This window comes from Silene latifolia, chromosome 7 (assembly GCF_048544455.1).
Source record: "Silene latifolia isolate original U9 population chromosome 7, ASM4854445v1, whole genome shotgun sequence".
NCBI classification, from domain to species: domain Eukaryota; kingdom Viridiplantae; phylum Streptophyta; class Magnoliopsida; order Caryophyllales; family Caryophyllaceae; genus Silene; species Silene latifolia.
Genome location: NC_133532.1, coordinates 36,599,222 through 36,618,992, shown reverse-complemented (window position 1 = coordinate 36,618,992; position 19,771 = coordinate 36,599,222).

Genomic DNA, 19,771 nt, shown 5'->3' with positions numbered 1-19,771 from the left:
AAGCCTGTAAAATAGAAGCTTTACCGAATGAGAATAGAATGGGCTCTCAAAATTATGGAGGAAGTAGACAAGCAATTTAAAGTCGAGTTCATCAAAGTTTCTGAGTACTCAGACAGGGTGGCTAACATAGTCCCCGTACGAAAAAAGGATGGGCGAATCCGATTTTGTGTTGATTTCAGAGATCTGAACAAGGCCAGTCTGAAAGACGACTTCTCACTCCCGCACATCGACATACTAGTAGATAATATAGCAGATCACGCGCTCCTTTCTTTCATCGATGGGTAGACATGATATAATTAGATCAAAATGGGAAAAGAAGATATGCATAAAACGGCGTTCGTCACTCAGTGAGGTATCTATTGATATACAGTTATGCCATTCGGGTTAATCAATGCTGAAGCAACATATCAATGCACCGCAACTACCCTGTTGCATGACATGATGTACAAAGAAGTAGAGGTATATGTAGATGACATGATCATTAAATCAAAGGATAGGCAAGGTCACATCGCCAACCTTTCCAAATTCTTTCTCAGGTTACGGAAGTACAACATAAGACTTAATCATCAGATGTGCGCATTCGGAATCACATCCGGCAAACTGCTGGGATTTGTAGTCAGTCAGAGAGGGATAGAGATTGATCCATCCAAGATCAAGGCTCTAATCGAGATGCCACGGCCGCAGACAGAAAAGGAAGTTCTAGGTTTCTTTAGCAAGGTACAATATATAAGTCGCTTCATTTCAAAGCTCACTATGATCTGCGAACCCATATTCAAAACACTTGGGGAATTGACATCAACGGGAAGATCACTCCAGCTGGAACGGGAGATCATTATTTCATCTTAGTGGCCATCGATTATTTCAAAAATGGGTAAAACCAGCGTCCTACACTACTCTAACATCCAAATTTATGGCTAAGTTCATACAAACCAATATCATTTGTCGATACGGGTGCCCACAAGAGATAATCAGTGATAACGGGTCTCATTTCCAAACTGAAATTGAACAGTTACTGGCCAAGTATAAAATTAACCATCATCACCCTTCGCCTTATCGACCTGAAACTAACGGTGTAGTCGAAGCAGCGAACAAAAATGTCGTCATGATCCTCAAGAAAATGATCGAACACTATCGTGACTTGCCTAGCAAGATACCCTTTGCATTATGGGGATATCGAACCTCAGTCAGGTTGCCCACTAGGGCTACTCCTTTCTATTTAATGTATGGCATGGAAGTCATACAACCAGTAGAGCTAGAGATCCCGTCTCTGCGCATTCTACTCGAAAGCCAAATCCCAGAAGCAGAACGGAATAAGGATAGATATAAAGAGCTCGTCCTCTTGGACGAACGAAGATTACGTGCCTTGCATAATGTCCAGACATATCAAGCACGAATTAGAAGAGCCTTCAACAAGAAAGTCAAACCCCGAAACGTCAGAGAGGGATATCTAGTGCTTAAATCTGTCCGAGCTCTCCCGCCAGTTGACCCAAGGAGAAAATTCAAGCCTAATTGGGCCGGTCCTTACCTAGTAAAATTTATACTCTCAGGGGGTGCGGTTAGAATTACAAACTAAGATGGGAATAAGTTTTCAAATCCAACTAATCTAGACCAACTTAAGCGATATTACCCTTAGAATAGACCTTTAAAAACACGCCACGCGAGATCCACGTGCCGCTCCTGCGACACCTAATACACAGCCCTGGCCGGCCTCAAAATGCGTGTCACCTCGCTCTTGCGTTTTGACATTTTTTTTATCCTCAGTATCATCAAATAACATAGTTGCATTTTCAAGAGTAAGTAAAGCACCATTCTTACTCCTTGAGTTCATTACAAGCTCTTGCTTCGAACATTTATTCCTTTACATTTTCTATTTCGAACTACGTTTTAGGTTTGATTTCATTTTCAATGAATACGTAGGTAATCCTTCACGGGATACAACCCAAATAATTTTTAATCCGAAATGTAAATAGAAGGATATTTGCTTTGGCACTTGAAATTCGAAAGGATAAATAAAAGGCATTGATTTAAAGTTCCTAACTAAATTAACCAAGTTATTCATTTATTAATAATACGTCAAATAATACATCCAATAATAAATGCTACGCTAGGATTCTAAAAAACCCCGCCGTTTATTACAACAATAATAATAATAAATTCTAATACAGACTTAGGCTATTTCTATTCCTCCATTTTTCCCATGCCTTTGTCATTTTTGTCATACATCTTGTCTCGGCCACGAGGGGGGCGCTCTTGCATTATCTCTGACCTAATCACCAATGGTCTTTCTCGAGGCCTAGTCTGTCCATTTTGACTCACAACCATCTTCTTAATGGGAGCATTCCTTGGCTTCTTGTTTGGGTGGAAGACTCGGAAACCAGCTTCTTCTTCTTCTTCTTCTTCGGTCAAGAATTTATGGTTCTCTTTCGCCACTTCACGGATCTTGTAGTCAATCGGCTCATGCTTCCTTAGCTTCTCGCGCTCCTCCAAGGTGTTAGCCTTCGTCCACAGCAAGTAAGAATTTGACACCCACAACGAACCATCTAGAACAGGTATAAATCACATGTTTTTTTGGGCCCAACGAAGTGCCCAGTCGCGACAAGACTCAGAGGTATGTGCCATTGTTGTCTGCGGTACGGTGTCAAGCTTCGGCATTTCATGCTTCATGCCCACTTGCCTCATCAGCCTCTCTGGGAATATGCTGACCATGAACTCCAAGCCCGAGATGCGAATAGATCGAGTAGGATTGAGGGATGACACTCCCTCAATGCTGTGAGATGGCACCAAGGGACGATCCATCTAATCAAGGGGCTGCCTTCGCTCTTTAGCTTGTTCTCCCAATAGTTTCACAATCGAGTGAGATCCACCATATATAGCCTTGTCCTCATCACGATCGATCGTGGTCGATATCTAAGCACGTCAACTGGGGGCTCGATCAATCGCAGTCTCTCCATCAGCCAGATCTACAAAAAGGGCCCAGAATTAGTATCCGTCTCTCCCGGTGGACCCTCGTAAAACACGGCCGAACCAAAACAAAAAAAACAAAACAAAACAAAACAAAACAAAAACGAAAAAAAGAAGACAAGGTCGTTTTACCTGTAAAATGATAGGACTTCCTAGATACGGGAGCTCACGATTCGCCTTTCGGTTATCCAACCCTAATATGGTTTCTCCCAATACCAAGCAAGCTCGGCTCTTGCGCAGTTCCATTTGCCCGATAATACCCAAGAATCGCGGGTCACCTCTCATTTTCGCATCAACATGGCCCTTAAAGACAAAGCAGTGAAGAAGGCAAAATCCAAAGGCTCTGCGCCTCGCAACATGGGAAATGGAAGGGTCTTCCCTATCTATGAAACGGTCTATAAAGTCAAACATTCTTACACCTTTAGAGGTTATAAGTCAGTCCACCTCAGCCTTGGTCAGTCATAAAAGTTCCCTAAATTTATTTTTATATCCTTGGGAGTTAGATGGAAAGGCCGGAACGTTCTCTGTATACCACCGTCCAATCGCTGCAAATTCTTCGGGAAAAGGAAAAATTTCGCTCCGGGAAAGGCAAATACATGATAATCGGGGGTCCAATATTAAAGACAAGCATCAAGGAACGGTCTTACCACTTTTACTTGCTTAAAACTGATTATCGATCCAAAAATACCCATGTCACGCTTCTCCGTGTTCAAAACCTCATTGGTCCATTCTTTGAGTCAGGATTCAAAAGCATCATGTTTTTGGAAATATATTTTTTTTGAGAAAAAATTGTATGTATTTGATGAGCTACGGAATAATAGAAGGAAGAATTGTTAGAATAGAAGCTAACCCGAGGCCTTTATTTATACTATTCGGCATTTCCTAATTCTGCTCAGGAAGAGACCAGCTCAAGCGAAAACGCAGTAACAGCTGCGCCCTTTGGAACTGTCGCAGCTCTTGCTGCGCCTGTTCCCCAGCTCTATTCTTTGCTAATTTCCACGGAGGATCTTTCATATTCCCGGTTTAGTTAATGTTTCCTTTTCTTATAGGGATGTATTTGGTAAATTCGGAAATTTTGTTTCCTTAACAAATTTCTACTCCTTTTTGGCTGCGGAATCCAATTACAACGCGGGTTCGCTTTTCGAGATGATATCGTCATTTCGTCACCAGCACACTTACTCATTTCATTTATATTTTTATTTTTGGGAAAGCATTTCGCTCTCTCCTCTCGCCACATTTATTATTATTTTCAACCCTTTTACACTTACTTTTTTCCATTTATTTTCTTTTTTTTAGGGGGAAGCACTCCCGTCGTCCGTCGAGTCATTTTCTTGCTCGCTATGGGGCACTTTTATTATTTTATTTCTACATTTTCGACTTTCTTTCTACACTTTTCGAGTTGGTCAAGTTGCATTTTGTGCTGTTTAGGCCAATTTATCTTTGTTACATGTGTTTTGTTTGCAATTTCTACGTGAATTCCGCAGCATGACGGCATAAACCGTTATTATGCCAAACCTGTTTCCCAGCTAACCTGCAGGCACGAAAGATTATACACCCAGCATCAGCAAATGGCTCGTAGGCCATCATATATACACAGCAATATGTAAATATATACATCAAATTCGAGCACATGCCCGAAAGCAAAGTAAAAATATACAAAACTACAAGTCTAGCTACGACGATCAGCTAAACGACCCCTCCGCTTTGCCACCATCGCCTCAAGAATGGCGATGTCAGCATCACGAACCTCAAGTTCCCTCGACAGGCGGGCCGTCTCCTCTCATGACTCTTGAAACTCACGCTCCCTCTGAAAAAGAAGAAGGTTAATAAATGACTAAACATAAGAAAGACAAATTTCCCAAAAGTACCTCAAAATGCACTTTTTTATCAAGAAGGGAAGAAAGGGAAGGTTTATACCTGCCTTCCCGGGCCACCTGAAAGAGCCTCAGCAGCCTTCGCTCGCAGCCGGTTGGCCATCCTTTACAGCTCCACATGCCTCGATGGCACCACTTGCATTTTTATTTTCAAAAACAAGGTTTATTTCGTGTTCTTACCCGATCATCAAAAGAGACAAGACAGTCTAAACTGGGGGTTACCTTCCTCACGACATGCTGCCACTCGTCGAGTCTAGCCACTGCCACTGCCTCGGTGAAGGACGAGATCTCCATCGACACCATCGTACGAGCTGGGCCCGGGTACTCCAACGTCTGAGGGAAAGTTGGGGGCTCGACGCCCGCTACATAGATCTCCTGTCAAATCATGTTTATCATTTTTAAAATATAATCAAAGGAAGTTAGCATTTTAAAGCAACCAAGTGAGAAGTATACTCACCACGATCGACTAATACGCCAGTCTCTTGTGCACAAACTCCGAGTACTCGAGGTCGGGGAGAAAGAGAGCGTCACAACTCGCTCCTGCCAGGCCAGTCATCCTCTCAGCCTCCGAAGGCTCCCTAAACATTGTACACGGTGGATCGATGGGAACCGTTAAGACGTCACGAAGGTACTGTCGAGCTCATCGCTCACTCAAGTACCACACAGGCCTCATGGGCATCGTAAGAAGCAGCCTGCTCGAACTCCTAGGCCGAAGAACATCGACAACAAAGGCTGAAGCGCCGGAGTAGCCCTCCTAGGGTTTCGACATCCATTAAATTGGTAATCAATGGTCATTCCTATGATCGCTATCAATCGAAAAAAGCAAACAATAAAAGTGAAAGTAAGGCAGAGTACTTACACTATCTACCTGCAGAGCGTTGACACCCCTCCTGCAGGTGTAGTAAGAAGACCCCTGGCTCTTCTACCGGTACATGATCCAATCTGTCGCCATAGGGTTCTCCCTCGCCACGTCTGCAGCCCTCGTACGAGAAAAACCGGGGAAGTACGAGTACACCCATGCCTAGAATAGAAGGTTGAAATGATCTTTCATTTTATATTTCTTTTTTAAATGATCTTTCATTTCATAATTCATTTTAAATGATCTTTCATTTATTAAATTATCTATCATTTCTAAATTCCATAAAGACAAGAGATATAAAGGAAGGTTCATACCTCCGAAATGAGACCTCGACCGACAATAGCAGGAGAAGTCCCTTTCTCCATCAACTCAGGACGAACCATGACCCTCATATACCGAGTGAGGACCGGAAAGCTAGGAGTAACCCAGTCCACGCGACCTAGGCCACTCAAGTCAGCAAGAAAAGGAAGAAGCTTCGTCGATAACCTTTCTCCTTTGTCTCCGAAGTAGATTGAAAACAGAAACCACCATAGCCACAATTGCGCTCGCTGCTCAGCTGTACACGGTGGAAGAGGCACCATGCCACCATCCGCAGTCATCTGCACCCTCGTCGGAACCTTACCATCAAAGTAATCTTTAATGTAAGAACTCGAAACTAGGCCGGGTACCCTAGTCGCGGCCCTAGCAAGGTTCCAGCCAATCAAACCCCTAGCCTCAGACAAATACACTCTCAAGGCCGTCGCTGGCCACACTATCGACTCCTCTCCGTAAGGCAAGTCGGAGATAATGCCATAGTCCTTCAAGGTGACCCCGATCTCTCCAAAAGGCGTATAGAAAGTCGAGGTCATGTCCAATAAGCGATCTAAGAAGGCTCGAATCAGGCACATGTTACCCCGAATCTTCTTCCTCTTGATCTCACGCCAGCCCCTCGTCAAAGATTTGAAGGCCCCACGCTCGATGATTTCCTTCTCATCCTCCGACAACTTCTCGAAGGCCTCCATCATGGTCGTATATTAGGAGAACGACCTCATCTTGCGAGCCTCCTGCATTTTGAAAGGATTGTAAGCTTTTAAGCTAAGCAAAGCATATGAATATAAAATATATAGGTCAATACAAGGCTAGTTTGAAACCTTACCATGCTTCTTGCCGTACGGTACGACAAGTGGCTCTCCGCTGCCCAAATGAGATGCCGGCCATCCCATTTATCAGCCCACTGAGGCGCGGGCACAAGCTGACGTCCCATCCTCCTCGCGGTAACTCTCCTGGGTACCTCCTCCTCTTCCTCTACCTCATCTGCTACCCCCGTGTGCAATCGTCGGCGAAAGACCAAGGTTTGAAACGGCCATTATAACGGCGCAAAAAGGTGTTCTAAAATTTTTGGTAAAGATACGGAAGGACTTATGATCATATAGCACATAAGCACTCGCAGTTCATTTTATTATGTATAATGTTGACACGGGTTTTGGCTTAATAAGGGTGGTTACACACCAAGCGATCTATCTCCGATTTTCGAGAGGGATACCAATCCAAACAAAAAGTGTATGGAGGGTGCCCTAGCCTTGTGCACGAAGGAAATGAATGCTCTTTGACGAAAAAGAAATGTGTAACGAAATTGGTATGCTTGACGTAATCGGGATTTGAAACGCGGGGAAGAGAAAACTCATGCCGACGGGACAAGCCAATTGGTCGATAAATGTTATGTTATGGGCCCGAGTCTCACCATCTAGGGATCGCAAAGACACAAGTGTCCTAGTTATCCCCAGCAGAGTTGCCAATCTGTGGACATGGGCTACCCGTGCGCCAAGCTACTCTGTGGACATGCGGCGGTCAGAAAGCCACGCTCGGCGGCGTATTAAATGTTAGAGATGTTCGGAGTCGCCACCAAGCAATTATGGGATGCCTGGAAACCGTTCGAATCCATTTTATACCTAGGTCAATCAAGGCAAAAAGCGCTGCTTGCCATAGGTACAAAAATAAGGAATCGTCCCTCTTTAGCATCATATCGCTAGAATGACTCTCGTTTACCCTGGATAAGGTCGTCCACTATCCAAAGTTTCTGAGTAAGAGGTGAAGGTATGTATTGGGAAGCCCTTTAATCGGACACCCGATCCCGCCCACGGTAGCGGCCTCTACTGATCGATCTTGGTTGGTTAAATACCAAAGTTGATTAAACGGGTAAATGCATGAATGCGCATCCACAAGTTTAAGCCTAACATGTGAAATTTGCTATGTCGGTTGTTTATCCAAGTATCAAGTAATTGATGTCAAGTTGGATTTAATGTTGATTTGTATGCAAGACGAAAATCAAACATCCTTTTACCGAGTTAGGTTTATGGTGCATAACCTGATCCATTTGTGTTGGAAAAGTGTTTTGTAAATGCATGAATGTGCATTCATTCATTCATTTAATAAATTGCATGAGAGATGAAAGGGAGGGATCTCATATTTTGATTAAGCTTTTTGAAGGAAATGGATGAAATTGGGAAGGTAGCAAATGTAAAGAAATGAAGAAAATGGAGAATTTGGGCTTGTGCATATCCTACTTATCATTATAAAGGTGTTGGGTCGAAAATTGCTTGAAATTTGAGCATCCCGACAACAACTCGCGCGAGTTGGAGACCAAGGAAAGAAAGAATAATTTTTCCTGAATGACAATCCGGGCGGATTCCTGTGAAACCGAGCGTCCCCAGAAGGAATTAGGTCGAGCTGAGCTCGATCCGCGCGTCCTGGCACGGGTTGGCAAATTCAGGATGCACTGTGTGAGAATTCGAGCGTCCCGTGTTGAATCCGAGCGTCCCGAGCCTCAACTCGAGCGGGTCAGACTTGACTCGAGCGAATTAATGCTAAAATCTCACCTTTTCTCATTTGGCTCATGACATGGTTATGTATGCATCCTATCTACCATCTTCATCTCCTACAATGATTGTAAGAACCCTTTCTTTCCCTATCTCTCATGTATAGTTGCATTTATGTAATTACCTCATGATTAAACCCCTTTCTTCCTACATTAGCAATAGTGTTTAAAATCGGTTTGGGGAGGTTTGACCATGAAGTAACATACATTATAGTTAATCATATAGAATAGACTTGCATTTGTGAAATATTTCATATTGCATTGACATTAGTTAGTTCATATAGTATAATTTGCATTGTAATATATCCCACATGTCTCATATAGTTAGTTGCATATAGTTAAATTTGCATTCATGCATAGTCACTAACGACCCAACCTCATTTCTCCTACACTAGAAATAGTGCTTAAATCGGTTTGGGGAGGTTTGATCATAGGTGACCATAGTTTACTAGAAAACATGCATCATTTAGTATAGTTTAGATTGCATTTATTTGTTATATATGTCATATAAAATTGCATTTAGTTAGAGCATGTATTCATTCATATCATATCATTGCATTTGTACTTTATTTCCATAAAATCAAAAATCCAAAAACATGTATTTCTTTTTCATTCCTACTCCTACATGTACATTGAGGACAATGTCCAAAATAAAGTGGGGGATGGGAATTTATATTCCAAAATACATAAAAAATTGAAAAATTTCGAAAAAAACTTAAAAATATGTTCTTTAATTTCATAAAAACAAAATCTATAAAAATTTGAAAATTTCAAAAACCAAAAACATGTTCTTTAATTTAGTAGTGTTACTTGTGTTTTTGTTCTCTTCTCATATAGATACAACACTACGTTTGAGGCATTATCAAGGGAATATGAAGACCGCTTGGTATGATCGCTCTAATCTCTATTTCCGTTCCATTTATTTTCATTATTCATATGAGGAGGATGGGCTTACATGTCAAGGAGGATGTGGTGTATTTTGTTGTTGCGGTTTGTGTATCTATGTGTTGTTAGGAGTTGCATTTAGTTTACATGGCATAATAGTTGATAGAAGCACATGCATTAAAGTTGTATATATGTTAGTTGCATCATGGCATGTAGTTGCATGGTTAGAAATGTTTGTGAAAATGCCTATTTGGGAAGCTTGACAAGTGTATATAAGGCCCTTGTAGATAATTTTTCTCCTTGAGACTTTGTTTGCTAGAATACCCTCAAGACAACCTAGCATGTGTCATACTAGTATCTTTTGACCCATGGACTAAGGCCTAGTCAAGAGTACCTTGTGGTATGATAAGTCCTTGGCTACCGTTTATTCCAAGGTGACCTTTTAAGCCAAGCAACCGCTCTTTCACTTCTATCATCATTTTTTTGTCAACAAAAAGAGAATGGGCACAAAAATCTCCAAATTGAGTTCAGGTACCAAAATCAAAATAAAAAAAAAGTTTGGAAAATGCATCAATGAAAAGAGGAGCAAAAATAGACTCCTATGCTTCAATAAAGTACCCTTGCTACAAAATGGGGTTACTTTGAAAAATGTTCAAAAATGCAAAGATTGAAAGAAATTGCCAAGTATCCAAAATGTCAAACAACAAAGAAATGGCAAACAAAATTATTCGCAACGCGGCTGGCGACCCGCTAATAGTATCACATCGGATATATTACTAGGATAGTTTAAATAAAGGTCTAGTTCTAGTCACCTCTTTACTCGGGACGAGTAAAGGTTCGGTTTGGGGATGTTTGATGTGACTCTTAAATGCGCACATTTAGTCCCCTAATTGAACCCATTTTGCATACTAATATAACATTTCATGACCATTTTATCCGTCAATTCCTTCCTATTTTCCTTTCCTATTGCATTGTATATGTCTTGTAGGAAAGAAGATAATGAGGCGGAATTCCCGTCTCTTGTGCATATTCGGAAGCTTGGTGACGATATTGGATGGACTAGTATGAAGAGGAGGCAAGAATGATGACCAAGGATGTAGGAATAAAGAATATATAGAAGAATCATAGGCTTAAAACCAAGGATGACGAGAAGGAAGCCATTATAAAAAGAAATTGCTCGGAACCAAACCAAGAGTTGCTTGTTTGGCTCTGAAAGTATTTCTAGATGAAACGGCGTCGAAAAATCAAGTGGGCTAGGCTTTTGAATCACTCCAATAGGAGTCCGGATGAGGAAATGACGTCCATTTTACATCCAAGAAGATATCATTTTAGGAACTCCGTTCTTAACTCAAATCTATCCTTTTCATGTAGATGATAAGGGCCTTCATACAAATATTATGGGTAAAACCCTATCTTTCAAATTTTTATCTCCTATAACTCAGAAGGACATAACTCTTCTACAATCATCAACTATATATCAAAATATCGATTCTATTTATCAAAAAAGAAAATTAATTATGAATCTTAAAGAAGAAATTTCTTATGCCAGGATTGAAGTTTGAGTTCTTCGCAGAGTGAAAGACCTTCATTTTTAAGAAAGGCAAATAGTTGGCCATAGGTAATAGCCTTATAGGGGACTGCCTCAATTCCAATCACCTCTTTAAGTTTTCTGAATATCCTTTGAGCAAAAAGATTCGGAAGGCCAGAAATGAATTTTTCTTTCGAGAATGCCTTATTGCAATCTTGTTGTCTTAACACATATGTTAAGAACATGTCTTTATACCAACGATAATCACTTAGGGTAGGACATCGAAGATTGGTTAAAACGATCTTATGAGCGGATAATTCTTCTTGGGGATTTCCCACGAAATACATACCTATGGTAACAAGAAGAAAGCTACAACAATCTGTAACTTCAACTAAGTTACCATCAATTCCTTCACCATGAATTGTATGATTGAGAATATTTAACTGATCTTGGAGAGATAAGGAATTATCCCACCAATTTTTAAGTTGCCCTGTAAAACCGGAAATAAGTTTTGCAAAAACAACTTGTTCATTTGACTCTCGAATTTTGTAAGCGGCCATAGCCATACCCATTTCTTGAAGGGTATTAAGAATTTCATATTCTGATTTACCATCGATATTCCATTCACGAATGGTATCTGGATGATATTGATGAGCTTGGAACTTGGATCTTTCTTCGTATTGGATATCAGGAGGAGTTGGTCGAGGATAGTAATTTTTTGTGGAACTATTTTTCCATGGGTTTCTAATTTTGCTGATTTGAGGATTTTCTATGAATTGATTTTCAATTTGATCAATATGATCATCTGATTCGGTATTTGAATCAGAAGTGATTTGGTTTTTTTGAATGACATTGATTTTTGAAGAAATTTTTGACAAACTTTGTTTAAGATTTATATCTTTTGAAGAGCTAGAAGAGCTTTCTATTTTTTGAATTATTGAGTATGGAAAACCTAGAGGTTTGAAGTGTGGTTGTGAAGATACTTCATTAGGAAATTTGGGTAATGAAAGCGGAATTTGATTTTGATTGGAATTTATCAATTCAATTGGTTTGACAGAATCTAATTTAGTAGAAATATGATCTGTTTGATTTGCTATGGTTTGAAGAATTTGATTTGTAAAATTGTTTTGTTGATATACCTTTATAATATCTTCAACAATTACAGATTCTTGAAGCTTATCACAACGACCTATTTTAAAAGGGGCAGCTTCAAGTTCTTTTCCACCTCATCAAATTTGAATGATGTTGGAGGAGGATGAACCGAAGTAACTGTTCGACCATCCGTCATATTCCAATTTTGTGATAATTTGGATATAACTTGAATATGAGATAATTTATAAGGGTTCTCTATACCTCTATTTTGACAGTAGAGAGAAAACCATGTAAAGAAAGGAATATTGATAGCATGGTGCTTCATATCAGCATACCAATATTCACGTATTTAATCTTTAAATTCTTCTTTGAAAGAGAGAAACCAAGATTTATTTTGACTATTTTGTGGAGAATCAAAATCTTTTCGAAGAAAATCTTTATTTATCTCAAACTCTTGAGTAATAGTATTAACAGCCTGAAAATCTGATGGAGTAGGAGACTGAGGACTTGAAGAAGTAGCCTCATATTCAGGTAAAGGAGATTTGAAATTTATCTTATAATGAATATCTGAAGATTCTACATGAGAAAATGATTTTCTTGGAAGATTCTTTGAGGAAGATATACCAGGGGAAGAAAATGACGATCCTTCTCTAAAAGAATTGAATCTCATAATAACCCTTTTATCATCTTCAATTATCTCATCAAGATCTTTTTTGATCATATTTGAAGTAGGTAGTTCTTTAGGAATTTGAAGTTCTTCCGGAATGGCAATCTTATTCCAGGGAAGACTTTTGGCAGTAGTGACTAAGGACTTAGTCCCGCTATCTTTTGAATGAACTTCTAGGAAAATAGTTTCTTCTTTTGAAGAAGGTTCATTAATGAATTTGGAACTAACTGTGGAAGTCATAAGTTTGAAATAAATTCTAAAAAAAATTGCAAAATTTCTTGCAAAGTCTTTGAATTTATTATCCAAAATATGAATATCAAGAATTAAAGAGTCCTGAATTAATGGATCTTGTAAATCAACAGAAAAATCTGGAAAACAGTTGAAATACACAGGTCCATTACAGACATTGGTTTGAATAACAGCAAGCAAAGAGTCTTTTTATGCTTTTAACCTATTATCTCTTAAGGCCATGAATATAGGACAATCAACCCCCTTATGAACTAAAGGTTTGACTGCAACCTGAACAAGGCCAAAGTGAATAAATCTATATTTCTTTTGAATATATTCTTTTATACTGGTATGAGAAAGTAAATGTAGAGTTTTTGTGGAATTATGGATACTTCTAGTTTCTTCATGAGTTCTTACTGAAAATGCAGTTTTGAAATCAAATGATCCTATTTTGTATATTTCAGTTGGGTTTTCTTTGGTTATATCCCAATTTGAGAAATCAACAGGAACATTGATTTCATGACTTTGAACTGTTGACATATCTCTACTTGTTCCTACTTGAAATGCCTTTCTTAACCAGTTTGCCATGAAAAAAGTTTAAACCTACCAATGAATGCAGACGTTATATAAATGGGAACAGTGGGACCACCCTACCAGGAACACCTAGACACGGCTTACCAACGGATTAAACCAGGGCTGACCAAGCATCTTACCAACACTTAAACAGTGTATGCAGACACAGTATGAGTGAACCTTATTAAAGGCTCTGATACCAGGAAAGAGCCCAGGTACCAACAGAGTAGTAGAAATTAAAACAGTTGAAAGAAATGAGAACAATGAAAGTAGTCGATTTTAAAATAAACTTTGAAAATTATAGGATTGAAATATGAAAATAAAACTTACAATGAATATTGATACAGAGATCTTTTGATTACAACTTATTTTTAGATTTTGTTGCTAGTTTGCTTAAGGCAATACTGCACTCTAAAAACTCGATGATTTTCTTGAATACTGAGGGGTTCCTTTTATAGTGGTTTCCTTCTGTACTGTTGAATATGCTCTTGAATTGTGTTGTTGAATTCTCATTTGCAGATGAATGATAACCGTTCTTTTTGCGTTAGTGGAGGGACCGCTTTCTCTGAAGAATCCAACTGTCCATCATTGTTTGAAATTGCATGCCTTTTGTCTGGTATTGAAATATTGCCGACATCCTTCATTCTTCTAGAAAGGTATGTTGACCCGTATATATGAATAGTACTATACGTATTTTTGTACAGGCACTATACAGACTCAAAAACAAAATTTGTACAATCATATTGAAAAATTATACAGACTCCTGTAATTGGCACAATTATTATTATTATTATTATTATTATTATTATTATTATTATTATTATTATTATTATTATTATTATTATTATTATTATTATTATTATTATTATTATTATTATTATTATTATTATTATTATTATTATTATTATTATTATTATTATTATTATTATTATTATTATTATTATTATTATTATTATTATTATTATTATTATTATTATTATTATTACTAGTATAGTATCCATTTCGCCTTTTTTTTTTTAGTCATATGGGTCTTGGGAAAAAGGTCCACCATGAATATCAGAGGTACTGGATCCGGAGGATTCAGTATTGTCTGAACTTTGAGATTTAATAGCGTCGATCAGCTGTTTTCGAATAGGTAGGTCATTAAGCATTTCTTTGATTGTGTGATTGGTAAATTTTTGTTTTGAGTGGGGTTGTTTTTGAATTTTGGATTTTGATGAAGAAGTACCCTGATTAAATGCATGGATACTCCATTCAACCTTTTTGCCAGTTTTAATAAATGTTTGAACATTTTCAGGAGAACATAGTTCTACCAGAAATTTGTTCCACCATTTAATTTTGAATTCTCTTACTAATGAAAGGGGATAAGGAGATGGAAGAATTTGTCGGAGTGTATAGCTCCAGCAAATAATCCACGGGATTTTGAATTCTGTATGAAATAATAATGGTTTGATAAATAATTCACCCGTTGTATTTGCAACAAAGGTTTCAAATCCTTTCTTACAAATTGGAGGGTAAATTTCTTGGTTTGGTCCAAAGTAGTACCACCAGTTGTAAAACCAAATAGGAAAATTCTTTGGACAGGTTTTGTTGAATGTGATGAACCAGGAATGGTCAAAGTCCTTGAAAAGGAGTGCTCTTGACCATGCTAATCTATAGTCGTTATATGAATATGTTGGAGGAATAAATCTTTTTGAAAACTCTTTTTCGGCATGAGGTTCAATCCAGTCATCAGAAGAAATGACTTTATTGATAACGAGTTTTGAGTATAAAATGTTATTACTGGATTCTGACATCTCGTGTTTGATATCTGCAGAGACAGAATCTACTAGTATGAATTCGTAAAATCTTTGGGCTTTATTTGTATTATCAGTAAACCAATGAAAGTTTTGAGGAAAGGTTTTGTAGTTGTTTTTCCTGACTTCTGTAACAGATGGGGTATGTTTGAATTTGGTAAGGCAGATGGGTTCTACTGCTTGTTTAATGAAATATCCAGAAGTAGGCGGAAAATTATTTTTTGCTTCTTCTTGTTGTTTTTGAGCTTTGGTTAATTTTGTTTGATTTTGGACTGCTTGAGAGTAGGGTAAAGCGGGAAAGTTTGATGCTAGTGGGATGAATTGGTTTGAAGTTTTAATTTGAGTGGTTTGAATATTTGAAGTAGATGGTTTGGATATCTGAATATCCATCTCATAATCATCTGAGGATTGATATCCTCCTTTTTGAATCTTTCCCTTGTTCTTGTTTGAATTCGACATTTTTCCCCTGTAAAAATTCTCTAGTCAGAAAATCTGGAAGAGAGTTTTGATCTCCCTTGATATATTCAATGTCAAAATTAAAAACGACAAAGATAGCCTTTGCCATCTTGCGAAAATTTGTTTTGAAACAATATTTTGAACATCCTTTTCTAAAACTTTTTTTGCAGATTTGCAATCAATTCTTAAAAGGAATTTTTTGTTGTAAAGATCATCTTGAAATTTTGAAATACATAAAACGATTGACAAAATTTCTTTTTTAATAGTTGAATAATTCTTTTGTGGTCCTGTCCAGACACCTGAATGAAATCTAACAAGACTTTATTTGTTATGTAGGTTTTGTTTTAGAATGCCTCCAAAACCAATGTCAGAAGCATCGGTCTCGACTATCATGAATGCATCAGGGTGTGGTATGACAAGACATGGTAAAGACTTAACCTTTTCTTTGACATACTTAACTATACTCGTATGAGACTCAGACCATGCAGGAGGGTTCTTTTTTAGTCTTTGAAATAAGGGTATACAGGTTTGTCTTAAATTAGGAAAGAAATCTGACACATAATTAAGACATCCTAAAAATCTTTGAAGTTGGGTTTTTTCTTTGAGAATATCTGGAAATCTGTTAGCAAATTCTATAGCTCTTGCTATAGGTTTTACTGTGCCTTTATGTATGTCATGACCCAAAAATCGTATTTTGATTTGGAAAAGTTTTATTTTTGGGGCAGAGACAACTAACCCATTTTTCTCAGTAATATAGAGAAATGTTTGAAAATGTTTGAAATGTTGTTCTATGCTTTGAGAAAAAATTAAAATGTCATCAATATAAACTATTGAAAATGTTGAATAAGGGTTCAGAATATCATTCATAATATGTTGAAATTCTGAAGGAGCATTTTTAAGTCCAAAGGGCATTACATTCCATTCGTAATGACCAAATGGTACAGCAAATGCTGTCTTATATCTGTCTTGTTTTGCAATTTGTATTTGCCAGAAACCTGACTTCATGTCGAATTTTGAAAATACTTTTGCATCGTAAAGATGTTTGAGAATATCTCTCTTATTAGGTATTGGGTACCTAATCCATTGAAGAACCTTATTTAAAGGTTTATAATTAATAACCAAACGAGGTACTTCTCATTCCTTTTCAGCATTATTCATGACATAAAATGCTGCACAGCTCGAAGGAGATTTGGAAGGTCTAATGAGTTTTTTGTCTAGGAGAGTTTGAATTTCCCTTTTACAAACTTCTAGGAGTTCGGAATTCATTTGAATAGGGCGAGCTTTTGTAGGAATAAATTTTTCAGGAAAATCTTTAATATAGGGTAAGGTAACAACGTGTTTCTTTCTTTCCCAGAAAGCGTCGGGAGTATCAGCACAAACCTTATTCTTAAAAAGATTTTCTAGATCTGAGATCTGGTTTTGAATGGCTGGAGATTGAAGTTTTTCTTCAATCCTGGCATAAGAAATTTCTTCTTTAAGATTCATAATTAATTTTCTTTTTTGATAAATAGAATCGATATTTTGATATATAGTTGATGATTGTAGAAGAGTTATGTCCTTCTGAGTTATAGGAGATAAAAATTTGAAAGATAGGGTTTTACCCATAATATTTGTATGAAGGCCCTTATCATCTACATGAAAAGGATAGATTTGAGTTAAGAACGGAGTTCCTAAAATGATATCCTCTTGGATGTTTCTAACAACAGTGAATGAGTTTTTAAAACAGTAATCTTCATTTAGGATTTTAGCTTTTGAAATTTTATGTTTGATATTTAATGGACTACCATTAGCTCCATAGAGCTTGGTGTTGGGTTTCGCATAGTATTTGGGTGGTATTATTCCATCCTCAACACAGTTTTGATCAGCACCACTATCTATGAGTGCTATAAGATTTACTGTAAAATCTTTAACTTTGAAAGTGACAATAGAATACCATTTTTGAAAATTGATTCTATCTATAGCTTTGATAAAACCCTCATTAGGTTCTAATGATGTAATCTTAAAAGCACTTTCTTGAAGTGTTTCTGATAAAGATCACTCAAGAGAATTATCTGAAGATTTTCCCTTTGAAACTTCTTTTATTGCTTCTAGAGCAGTTAATCTTGATTGGATTTCCCGATCTCTGATTTCAAGATTTTCCAAATAATTTTTAATTTCATTAACTTGGACCTTTAAGGAATTAATTTCTTGCTGCATTATCTTAACAGGCGAAGCTGTTAAGTCTAATGAGGCTTTACTTCTGACCGAAGCTTCAGGATATTTGTTGAAAAGTTTGGAAATACTAAATAGTTCAGTAGTAGGAATAGAAGTGGACATATCTTTATCCTTGATGACTAAAGATTTTAGACGAATTAATGCCTCTGTTTTCACTTCAGGATCATCAACTTTGTCAATGATATCAAAAAGAAACTCTTTATCTTCTGTGATATTAATGATTTGAATAGGTGAAGAAGATGCTGAAACATAAGATGAGGCATTCTGGAAAGAAAAAATTATTTCTGGCCTTCCGAATCTTTTTGCTCAAAGGATATTCAGAAAACTTAAAGAGGTGATTGGAACTAAGGCAGTCCCCTATAAGGCTATTACCTATGGCCAACTATTTGCCTTTGTTAAAAATGAAGGTCTTTCACTCTGCGAAGAACTCAAACTTCAATCCAAATATAATTCTGAAAGGAAACAATCCAAAAGAGAGCTGGGGTGTTTTTGTGAAGCCTTTGGCCTTGAGAAAATTCAAGCTCCTTCCTCAAAACAACGCAAATATGCTAAGAAATTCCATAAATATTCCAAAACTAAACATACTTCTTATCAAAACCCACCTCCTTATTACAAGAAACATAATAAGCACAAAAAACAAAAAACTTCTACATCTTCAAAACCTACAAAAATTATCTGCTACAAATGTGGTAAACCAGGTCATAAAGCAAATCGATGTTTCACTAAGAAGAAGATAAATGAATTATTTAATGATGATTCAGCGCTTTGTTCAAAACAATCACAGCTTCTTCTTCGGTCTTCCTCATCTTCTTCTGAGGGGGAAGAGGACATCATGAAACTTCAAATTCAAAATTCTTCTGATTCTGAGTCTTATTATTCAGCATCTTCTTCACCTATTCAAATCATTAATGTCATCACAGAAGATAAAGAGTTTCTTTTTGATATCATTGACAAAGTTGTTGATCCTGAAGTGAAAAAAGAGGCATTAATTCGTCTAAAATCTTTAGTCATCAAGGATAAAGATATGTCCACTTCTATTCCTAGGATCCGCGCGTCCCGAGACTAAATCCGTGCATCCCGAGCTGCTTTGCCATTTCAGAAGGTACTGCCCAAGAATCCGCGCATCTCGAGCTCAGGATGAGCATCCCGGACCTAGGATCCGCGCATTTCCCTCAGGACTTGCAAAGCTCTACTCAACACTTAGCATTGTTATTTACTAATCTACCCATACTTAACCTAATGATGTACCACTACATATACTCCATTTGTAATAAACAAAATACAAAGTTCTCTTAGATTAGATTAAACTTCTTTAGATTAGATTAAACCTTCATTAGGAGTAGATTAGAATAGATTAATCTCAATTATTCCACAAAATTACACATTAATCATTCCTTAATTATTGTTCAAGCTTTATTATTATTGGGTAATTGAAGATTATTGGGTTATTATGAGAGAATTGACAACTCTTCATCAATCAATCAAGTTTTTTTCTATTATTCTTTCCTTTCCAATTATTCATCTTAAGTTTGGTATAATCTCTTTACTCTTTACGCTTTACTCTTTATTGTTTATTTCCTCAATCTCTTATCATGTTTATACTTGTTGTGATGATTGACACCATTGATAACATGTCTTCCATGATAATGACTGAGTAGTTACATAACTAGGATTAGTGGTAGATTAGGGAAGTTAATCATGTTGGAAATCATATTTTAAATTTCACATATTTTGGTTTAAAGTTTTAGTCATAAAAACTTAAAGATCTTATGCATGCTAAACTA